The 11493-nt window shown below is 49.8% G+C and overlaps 1 pseudogene; it reads right to left on the reverse strand.

The window, feature by feature from the left end:
- Window positions 1-1699: 1699 nt before the first annotated feature.
- On the reverse strand, window positions 1700-10810 carry LOC106977857 (L-lactate dehydrogenase B chain-like; annotated as a pseudogene).
- Between the last annotated feature and the right edge of the window lie 683 nt (window positions 10811-11493).

Below are 11493 nucleotides of genomic sequence, written 5' to 3' on the forward strand. Positions count from 1 at the left end.
AGTGTTCTAAACATCTTATATATGTTAACATATATGCACATATATTATATATATTAACGCATATTAACTCATTTACCTCTCTTATGAGCCCTGTGAAGTCGGTATTAGCCTGCCCTCACTTTATAGAGAAGACAAGGTCCAGAGAGGTAAAGTAATTTGCTTAAGGTCACACAGCTAGAAGTGGGGAGGAGCCAAGATTAGAAGCCAAGCGTGATTGAAAGCAGGGATGGTGGGCCTGGAAAGGACGAGAGAGATACTGGGATGGGCCACATCTGCCTTTGTCCACTGCTGTGGGGCCAGTGCCCAGTATAGTGCCTGGCCCATAGGTTTCTGAAACATGAGCTCTGCAGAAGGTATGGCCAACTTGCACGTTTGGGGACACTGAAATTTTGCACAAGGGGATGCTGGAGTTGCTACGTGGGGGCAGTATGGGCCCAGGGATGAAGCCTCTTAGACCACCTTGTCTCCTTTCTAGCTTGAGATCTGGCCTCTGCCCAGGGCTGTCCTCAAGCAGCAGGCTCCTTCTCAATGGGACTGCTGAATCCCCACTGGCAGGAGGGGCCACCAAGGAGGCAGATGGGGAGTTACAAATAGTTCCTCAGTACCCCTCTGGCCCCCCCCCTTAGTCTCAGCCTCTCCGCCCTTGGCACATGAGCATCCTTGCCTCCTTGTGGAATGTTCTAAGCTCTCCCAGAGGCAAGGTCTAGGGAGGGCCAGGGCTCTGAGGGGAGGACCCACACAGGCTTAGAGGAGAGTGTTTGCTGCCGGCAGAGGCTGCTGAGAGACCGGACGGTGTGCTGGGCTGGAGAGCTGGGGTCTGGTGAGAAAGGAAGTTTCCGTCCTCTGTGGCATTCAGACCCCACCAGGAATGTGGCTTTGGGCCAGGATCCCTCTGGGCAAGAAAGGATGACTCAGCAGAAACAGCGTCCTGACCCCACAGGATAACAGAGCCTCTGCCCTGGGGGGTGGGGGGGGGGGCAAGTGGCAGGGCTGGTGAATTGACGATCCTCCACCACAGCCTTCGTCTGTCCGGCTCCCGGCCCTCCCTAGATGTCCTTCTCTGCACCGAGGTTTTAAGACTCTCAGAGGAGCAACTTTCAGACAGACCAGGGAGGCACCCCACACTCTTTCCTACTCTGGGGGGAAGAAGCAGCTTGCTGTTGAGGCCTCCCAGGCCTGGCCAAGGGCAGAAGCCCCCGCATGATTCAGGGTGGGGGGCACTGGGCAGCTGGGGTTGCTGGGCTGGGCACTGGGGAACTCCGGCACAAGACAGCCAATTGGAAGCACATGTGTTGAGACAGGCACAGAAAGCCACAAGGCTGCTTCTCCATTCCGTGAGCCCAGCTTCTGAAAAATTAAGGATCCATCACCGGGAGCCCCGGGGAAATGCATCCCTTTGGCACCAGCCTCCTGCCTGCTTGCGCCCCAGGGGCCTAGCAGGAGTGGGTGCTGGTGGTGGTGAAGAGGACGATAATGTCAGGGCCACGGCCACCCCTGCTGTTAGCATTTGTCAAGGATTTCCCACACGCCCTGCTGACCACTTGTACCTGTCTAATCTCATGCGCTCCTCATAACAACCCCATAAAGTAGGGAGGTACTTGTCCTACTTTTTAGAAAGGAAACAACACTGCAGAAGATTAAGTAACTTGCCCGAGGTCCCCCACATAGTGACTGGCAGAATAAACTTCCAAGTCTGGGATCTTAATGGTTTGCTTTATTCATGACACCTTCTTCTGCCCCTTGGAGGGAGGAGGAAGGCAGAGTCCTGTGGTCCTGCACCCCTTCCCTTGAGGGCCCCACAGTGACTGAGGGTCAGCGGGGTTGGCACATGGAAACTCTGACCTCTTTCTGGGAGCCGTTGCAACACTTGGCGGTTTCCTGTGCGGTTTCCATCGGAGGGTGCTTGGGGCCCACAGAGCAGCGAAGATCCTGGGATTCAGGGCTAGAAGACACGCAGCTACCTCCTGACTTACTAGCTGTGTACGTGACCCTGACACCTCACTTTGTCTTTCTGGGCCTCAGCTCCTTTACCTGTTAAATGAAAGAAGAACACAACAACTTGGTCTTTACCACCAGCCCTGGCAGGATAAAGTGTAGACCATTAGGCCACTGTGGCCAGGGGCCTGGCCAGATAGAAAGCAGAGTGGGCCAGTGGGGGTGGGGGTTGAGAGGGAAGGGGGTGTGGGGTGGCAGGAGGGGGCTGTCAGGCAGGCATCGTGCTGCTCTGCTCCCAGGTCAGGAGGGAGGCCGACAGAGGTGAGGATTTCCTCTCCTAACAGGTGACAGCCACTTTGCACAGTATCACCCGCCTTGATAGGGGAGCGGAGCCAGGAGCCTTTGGTGAAGACCCAGAGCAGAATGGCTGCATCTTCCCGGGAAAACTGCATGGACAGAACTGTTCTAGGCGCCAGATGACTATCAGTTTCTTGCAAGCGCCCTGTTTGCTGACTTCCTGTTGATGGAAAATGTCCTGCTCTAACCTGGGCTGCTGTTAGTTGACTGGTTCCTGTTACCCCAGCAACAGAGCAATAGTGGAGGTGGCTGCAAGCAGCTATGTTAAATCACTTCATCAATTGTCACCCACAGGCACTGTGTCAAACAAGGGGTGGTTACAGCCCTGTTAAGCTTAGTCACTGCCTGCTACTAAATGTGGCTGAGATGGTTGTAAACATGCTCGGAATAGGCAAACAACAGGCCTCCAACAGACACGTCTTGGTTGATGAAAGAACTTTTGGAATCATGAAGACTTCAGATCATGTCCCTTACGGGTATCACTGATGACTCTATTTTGTTACATTTAAAATCTTGGCAAACCAGTAATTTATATAGGATGTGCATGGCCAGGCTACCCCCAGCTGCCCCATTCCTTGGCTCTTTACGAGGATTTATCAATAACAGCATATCCGTTCTGTTTGGGCTGTTATTATGCCTCTATCCTGGAACATCCTGTAGTGGTTATTTTTTGGAAACATCATCTGGTTCATAATCTCTTAGCAACAGAACTTTGAGGGCTAACGGCTGATGCACACTCCCAGCAAGATGATTGTGACTGGTAGGCAAACAAACCCACAGCAGCCGAGTTGGAGCACCCCTCTGATTATGGGTTTAATTGTTTTAGGCCATCAGACGTCACCAGCACCCACCATGGGCTGAGCTTGCTTTGTTAGACGCTTGAGAGCATTTGCTGTGGCAGCCACACACCCAGGCCCGGGCTGAGGTGGTGGGGGGAGCTTTCAGTCACCGGGTGCCCAAGGCTGGCACAGTCTTGTCTCCTCGTGGAACATGAGGAAAAGGTCCTGGAACATGTATCTGACTCGAAGAGGAGGAGGGCAGGAGCAGTGGCCTTGCGCTCTGTCCATGCCCGCACAAACTCCTTTCGTGGCAATGTTAGACTGTCCTCACACTGGATTGGAATCCAGCCCTGCTTGAGCCCCCAGCCTTCCCTCTTTCTTTCTTTTCTTTCTATCTTTTCTTTTTCTTCTTTTTTTGCCCCCAATAGTTAATTCTGTCTGTTCAAGGGCTCATATCGCAAGCATTAAACCAAGTGCAGGCTTTGATTCTGTGAGCACAAATTCATGTATCTACAAAGATAAAAAGCAAACTGTGATCCATGTACATGGATAGAAACTAGAGATTCATGGTTAATCATGTTGGAGTTTTTAAATTTCTACAGCCTAGAATCCAGAAGTCACAGATCTTTTAGGTCCTTCTTGATGTCCCACAGGGTATCTGCACTTTTCTGGAGCTGAGCAACTTGGTCGGCCTTCAGCTTCTGGTTGATAACACTGGTTAACCCCTGGGCACTCAGGATACATGGAAGGCTCAGGAAGACTTCATTCTCAATGCCGTACATTCCCTTCCCCATCATTGACACAGGATGACCCCTGGATAGATTTTCAACATGCATTCAATGAGGTGAGCCACACTTATCCAATAGCCTATCTGGTATATCCTTTGGCTTGATGGTTCCATAGGCACTTCTGGTCACCATCTTCTGTGCTTCCTCCCAATTTTCACTATCATTCCCATTTTTGGATTCAGTTCCTAAAGAGAAATGCCTGCCACATTCACTCTACTCCATACAGCCTCACTAAAGACACCGTGTTCTCCCCAAACTCGGCAGCTGCTGGGACGAATGCCAAGTTTTTCACCTGGAAGATCTCAAAATCTCGCACTCACTTCCAATCACATCATGCTCAGGTAATCCAATTAGTCTCCAGGTAACATATGTGAGAATCCACCGGATCGGGAACTATAATTATGACGCAATTGGCTGTCCTTGATGGTCTGAAGAATGAATCTGAAGACATTAATGTTCCCCTGCACCAGATTGAGATGACTCTCTTCCTCTGGCTGGCAGACTCCTGCATTTTCCATCACAATCTTAGAATTGGCAGTCAGAGTAATCTCTATCTGCCACAAGTTTTGGTGTCTGAAGAAGTAAGCTTCCATGCTGCAGATGCACCTCCTCTTTTTTGAGTTTATCTTCTAAAACATCCACGACGGCAAGTTCCTCATTTAGAGACTTTCCCAGAAGGCTGCTGGCACATACCATACCAACTAGTTCAACACCTACTGCAATGATTTCATTGTTTGGCACTACTGCCATTGCCTCTTCTTCTGCAACCAGGGCGATCAGTTTTTCCATAAGAGTTGCCATCGAGTGCAAGAGAGAGAAGGCTCTGGGGAGGTTGTGGTAGCCATGCAAAGAAGACAATGGCAGCTGCGTACCTTGTCTTCACTCTCTCTGCTCATCCCATTCACATATCCAGGTCCATAGGGACAGCTGGGTCCTTACTTTATGTGTAATCTCCAAAGGTACTGCATAGTGTAGCACATGAGGGCCACTGCCACAGACCAGTTCCAGGGGTCAAAGGCCACACACAATATGTGCATCCTGGAGTCACTGAACCCAATACTCACAGGTAGCACGGGGCCTCCTGTCATTGGGGCTCACGATCCTCTTTTATTCTGGTTCTTTCTGGTCCCTCCCCAAGGTGAGATCATGATTCCCCATCTGTGAGGAGTAGGAATAAAAATTAAAATAATAGCTACCATTGGGGCACCTGGGTAGCTCAGTCGGTTGAGGGTCCAACTCTAGATTTTGGCTCAGGTCATGATCTGATGGTTGTGGGCTCCACGCTGAGCATGCAACCTCATTGGGACTTTCTCCTTCTCTCTCTGCCCCTCTCCCTGGCTCGTGCTCTCTATCTCTCAAAATGAAATGAAATGAAATGAAATGAAATGAAATAAAATAAAATAAAATAGCTACCACTTATTACTATGAACCAGGATCTTTACTGATATGCCCTTATTTACTCCTGAAAACCTTTTAAGGACATGATATTGTTTTCCCCATTTACAGATCAGGAAATTGAGGATCAGTGTAATTGAGTGATTTGCTGTAAGTCACAGAAGCAATTTCTGTTTGTGACACCCACAGTCATGCTCCTCCCCCTCCCCAGCCCTATTACTCATGAGCAGAGGTGGATTTACTAAGAAAGTCCTGAAGCTCTGCTCTGGGCCCCGACACTTGCACCGCCCTGTCCGAGGCCCTAGAAATTGATTCATAGGGCCACATATTGTTGGGACACGAGATATTTTAATATTTTGCCTAAAGGAGAGTCCCCCTCTGATTCCACAGATTCTCTCCTCAGATTCTTCCCCTTTCTGTCCCCTTCTCTGCTCTATTCGTTCTCCTTAGCCTAGTCACTAATACACCGTGGTGTACCATTGCACATCCTAGGCACCACTCACTATGTGTTTTGAATGAATAAATGAATGAATGAATGAATGAATGAGTACAGCCATTGTCCTTATGCGTAAAGCAATCTTGTGCCATAGGTCAGGCAAAGATATAAAACTGTGAAAAGTGACTTGCTCAAAGCCCCTACTTACAATCCAGTCTCCTTTCTCTTGCTCTGAGCTGCCTTTGAACTTGGTCATGCCTAGGTTTCCTCTGGCCCCAACACTACAATTTACTCATAGACCAGACATCATGTCACTGGTGTTTCATCCCTGACTCCTCTCTCTCAGTGACTTCCTTTACCCCCCAAATCCTATCAACTGCCTCCCAAGTGTCTCTGAAACTGATCACTCTGTTTATCTCCACAGTCCCCACCGCAGATGGGGTCTCCATCAGCTTCCTGGCCTCCTCTCTGCCCCCTGTCTGTTGCCCACACAGCTTCCAGAGACTGATTTTCCTGCTGGAATTACTCCCATGAATTCCCATTTTGTAGAGATCGTATCTGAAATCCTTAGCCTGACCCACAAGGCTCACATTGGCTTTTTTTTTTTTCAGTTTCTCAAACTCACCATCTCCCTGACTCAGAGCCTTTGCATATGCTCTACCCACTTCAGGTGCCAGAACAGTCTTCCCCTCCTCCCTCTCTACCATCCTACTTAATTTTTCACTCACCCTTCTGGTCAAGCATCACTTCCTCAGGGCTACCTTCCATGTCTACCCACACTGAGTCAGAGCCCCTGTGAATTATTTTTATAGTTCCCTGTATATCTCTGCCTAGAACTGATAACCACTGATATAAATAACCAACTGTATAACCCTTGGTGTTTGATCTGGCGTTGTGACCCCTCCCTCTAGCCTCCTCCCCAGTCAAAGACCTAAGTTCCCAGAGGGCAGGGACCATGTCTGCCTGGCTCACTGCTCTATCTTTGTTTTGTTTGTTTGGCTGAAAGAATAAAGACACTCATTCCTTTCTCACATAACCCTTGAAGTGTTTCTTATCGGCTGGCAGCAGTGCCCCATCTGGTCCTTTCGGGACCTGGGTTCCCTCCATGCTGTGGCTCTGTTATCCCTAGGAGTTGTCATCTGCATAGTTGAGGCTAGGTCATCACCATCTCTGGGCTGGAGCCAGCAGGGAGGAGGGGAAGAGTTTTCTAGGTCTTGGTTTGGTTCCAGGGATCTATTACTGAATAACAAACAGCCCTGAGATAATGTGCTAAAAGACATCAACCATTTCATTATCCTCATAGACTCTGTGGGTCTGTGAGGAATGCTGGGGAATTTGGACAGAACACAGGGAGGGTGACTTCTGTTTCTGCTCTATACCTTCTGGGGCCTCAGCTAAGACTCAAATGACCAGGGGTAACTCAAATGGTTGGGGTTGAATGTTCTGGAGGCATATTTACTCACCCGGTGCCTGACTGGAAGACTAGGCTCAGCCAGGCCTGAACCAGGGGACCCACATGTGGCCTCTCCAGTTTGGTGGCCTCAGGGGAGTTAGCTTTCTTGATGGAGGCTCAGAGCTCTAAGAGCAAGAGTTCTCCGAGAACAAGATAGAAACCTCTATGCCCTAACCTTAGAAGTCACGTTATAGTTGGAGACTGCCCAGGTGCAAGTGGAGGGGTCATAGATCCCCTACCTCTTGCCAGGAAGAGGGTTGAAGACTTTGTGTCATATTTTAAAGCCATTATTGCCAGAGGGACACATGCCAGTTTCACTCACATTCACCTACTGAGAACGTAGGTGTATGGTCCCAGCTAAATTCACAGGGCCGGAAAACACACGTCCCTAGCCACATGCCTGATGTCAACTTCATTATAAGGAAAGAGGGAGAATGGATTTGGGCCAACTGTTTGCATTCTGCCACAGCTATTCCTCTGGTCACCAAATATCCAGGTGTACCCCCTCTTCCCACACGTGCAATATGCTTCTCCTTGGGGGAAAAACCCTAAAGTTCCGTTGACTGCCTCTTTGTTGAATGACTAAGTGTATGTTTGCAGAGTAACTGTGTCCAGCCCGTATACGATAAAGATAGGGTGGTCAGAGGCGGTGTTCCATTTCTTAACCTAGAGCCTCGAGGTGGGCTAGTTCTAAGCGGGGAGGCAAAAATCAGGGAGCAGTGGCCTGTTAGGAGTGAAGAGAAATCTGTTCTCCCTTTATCTTGGTACTTAATTCCATCTATTTACAGGGTAGGAAAAACAATAATTGTTAATTGAAAAGAATGTCTGTCTCATTGTGCATCTAAAATTAATTCCAGATGGATCAAAGATTCAGATGTAAAAAATAAACCCATAAAATGCTAGGGGAAAGGATTAGAGCAGACAGTTCATAGAAGAAGATAAATAAAAGGCTGACAATGGTATGAAAAGACACATTCTTGAGGATGAGGGGAGGCAGGAACTCTTGTGCGTTACTAGTTGGTGTTTAAATGGATCGTTTTTACAAAGGGGGATTCGGCGATATCTCTCAAGATGTCAAACGTTCAATACCCTTTTATCCAGAAACTGCATTTCTAGGTATTTATTCTACAGATATACAGCATTCCCACAATTGAGCAAAACTATATGCCAAGGATGTTCAGTGCAGGCTTGTTTAGAATAGCTAAGTAGCTGGAAACCACCTAAATGCCCCTCTGTGGGAAACTATTTAATAAAGTAGAATCCCACGCAGCTGTTAAGAAGAATATGGTAGATTTATCAGTACTCACATGGAAAAAGGTCCAAGGAACTGCAACAACCAGAAACAAAAGGCAATTTGGAGGGCATGGTGCGTAGTGTAAATTCACGTCTGTTAAGAAAGAAAGCAAGCAAAATAATTCGTAGGTATTTTACAAAATGCCTGGAATTATTCATAGAAAGTTTTTAACAATGGTTACTTCAAGGGGAGTGCACTTGAGGCTGTGGGGAGCAGGAGGATGTATAATTTTTCCTTTATGTCCTTCTCCACTGTATGGATTGTTTTAATTGTAAAAAACATGTAACACCTGCATCTCTTTTATAGGAGAATCAAATTCAGAGTAGTGGTTATTCCTAAGGAAGAAGACAAGGGAATGGAAGAGAGGACATAGGGTCCTTTAGCTGTATGTACAATGTTATGTTTCTAAAAGAAATTGACGGCACTTGGGTGGCTCCGTCGGTTGAGTGTCCGACTCTTGATTTTGGCTCAGGTCACGATCTCGTGGCTGGTGAGTTTGGGCCCTGCGTCAGGCTCCGTGCGGACAGCGCAGAGCATGCTTGGGATTCTCTCTCTCCCCCTCTCTCTGCCCCTTCCCCGCTTGCTCTCTCTCTCAAAAATAAAATAAATTCACTTAAATTTTTTTTTAAGAAATCGAAGTGCCTAAGAAATGGTAAATTTTGTTCATTCCCTTTTACCACCACCACCACCACCACATGGAAACCATAAGTGACGATATGTTAAGAATTGATAGGGGCGCCTGGGTGGCTCAGTTGGTTAAGCGGCCGACTTTGGCTCGGGTCATGATCTCATGGTCCGTGAGTTCGAGCCCCGTGTCGGGCTCTGTGCTGACAGCTCAGAGCCTGGAGCCTGTTTCAGATTCTGTGTCTCCCTCTCTCTGACCCTCCCCCGTTCATGCTCTGTCTCTCTCTGTCTCAAAAATAAATAAATGTTAAAAAAAGAATTGATAAAGCTGGCAGGGGGGTACCCGGGTGTTCATTATATAATTCCCTATGCTTTTCTAAATTTGGGGGACATTTTACAACTTAAAAGAAGCTTTTTAAAAAAGGATTCGTTCTCTACAACAACATAAAATAAATGGAAAAGAAGCCAGAAAAATGAAGCAACTTGGTAAATTCAACCGCAGTCTCATAGGAAGGAGATACGGAGACTTAATGTTTCCCGTTTGGACTCTTGGGTGCCCCTGGATTGGAAGAAACGCTAGGGATGGCGTTGCTTTGGGAAAGGGAATGTGCCGACCTGGCACTGAGGCTGGGGTTCCATGCTGGAGCCCGGGCTGGGTGCGCAGTTAGGAGACTGACGCTGGTCTGGGTGCGAGCAGGTGAGCAGGGGGAAACCCGGGCAGCGCAGGGGGGCAGTGGCAGCCTGGGGTTCGCCGCCAGCACCGCCAGGGCCTCCCGGGGCTGCTCCTCTTTGCTCCTGTCGCACGCACCACGTCATCATCTGTCAGCCGAAAGAGCCGTAGGGGCAGCCGTGTCTCCTTTCTCCCAAGTACTGCTTCTGGGGGAGACTGAGCAGCACCCCAACTCCTGCACTGGAAGCCGGGAGAGCAGGGTCTCGGTCCCCCGGCCCTCACTCCCTTCCCTCCGGTCCCTCCTGCCGGGCAGGGCCTTAATCTGCTGCACCTGCAGTTCTTTGATCCGTTTCAGTTTCCTTTCTTTTGAAAAAAACTAACCACAGTGCCTTGCGTGTTGCCAGCCTGACTCTGTTGCTTTGAAAGCCCTCTTCCTGTGAACTTGAGATGTGGGTGATAAAGCAATGAAGGACAGTGGCCTGTGGGTCTCACCAAGGGCCTTTGTTCTGGGTACTGATGTTATGTCACCCGCAGGCAGAGGTGGGGCCTAGAGTCTGTCCTTGAGGCTCAGAGGGCTGTCTCAGGCAGGGCCGCAGTGTCACTGCTGGGGTCCCGCCTAAGTGACATATGTGCAGGTACATGGGAGCATCCCCACACAGGGAGGTGGACTCGGGCTGCCAAGTGTCCTTCAGCTGGGCCCCTGTCCTGCTTCCACCGCTCCACCCACCTCAGATATCTGAGTGTAGACCCCAGGCTTCCGACAGGCCCAGGGCTGCTTCTTTCCAGAGGGGCTAAGACGCAGGGCACACACCCTCCCGCAGTTGCTGCCAGTGTGTGTGTGTGTGTGTGTGTGTGCACCCTTCAGGCCCCTGCAGGGAGACAGAGAATTTCTGGGTTCCAGTCCTGGCAGGGACTGTAAGACCTGCTGAGCAAACAGCTCACCAGTGCATTGTGTGATGTCCAGGGTTTCTGGGCTGGCGTCCGGCTTCTCAGTGGCCCCGATTTTGTGTTCTTGTTGTTGAGCTCTTGGGAACCAAGGGCTGGCAGCCAGCCAACGCATGCAAGGACTCCACGCTGGAATCCTTAAACACATCATCGCGTTTCAAATTCAGAACAACTGAGTACAGGCATGCTCAGCATCCCTGTTTTACAGAGGAGGAGACTGAGGCCCACAAAGGTCGGATAGCTCGTCCAGGGTTCCCAGCTGGGAAGGGGTGGGGTCGGGATCTGGTCTCTTCTCACTGCCAGGTCTTCTCCACAACTTCTCTTCCCTGCTCTGTGTGCTGAGGGGGGTCTGTGAGGATTGCATGGGGCAGGGCAGGGCGGGGTGGGGGTGGGGGGAGGAGCCCTTACTCTGCACCTTGACCAGTGGGGAGCACCGACAGCATATGGGAGGCAGAGAGTGCATGGCCCTTATTCTGTCCCACACCTCCTGTGGGGTGGCCATGATCTGGCTGCATCGCTCAACTGAGAAGACCATGGCTCGCATCAGGGCCCTCTCCTCCCAGACAGGGTCTAGTCGCCCCCGTGACCTCTCACCCCATCAGACCTAGTGGTGGATGGACTGCTGTTGGGCCAGGTTCTTAGAATCGTTTCCTACACCCTGCCCTTACCTTTGAACATAATCCCTTGATTGAATGTTCCTCAAATGGCCCCATCTGAGTGTGCCATCTGCCTCCCACTGGGACCCTGCCTGACCCATACCATCCTGCCAGCTCATTGGCAAAGACCGCTGGGTCTGCTGAGTCATCACAGACAGCAG

This window comes from Acinonyx jubatus, chromosome C1, assembly GCF_027475565.1.
Source record: "Acinonyx jubatus isolate Ajub_Pintada_27869175 chromosome C1, VMU_Ajub_asm_v1.0, whole genome shotgun sequence".
NCBI classification, from domain to species: domain Eukaryota; kingdom Metazoa; phylum Chordata; class Mammalia; order Carnivora; family Felidae; genus Acinonyx; species Acinonyx jubatus.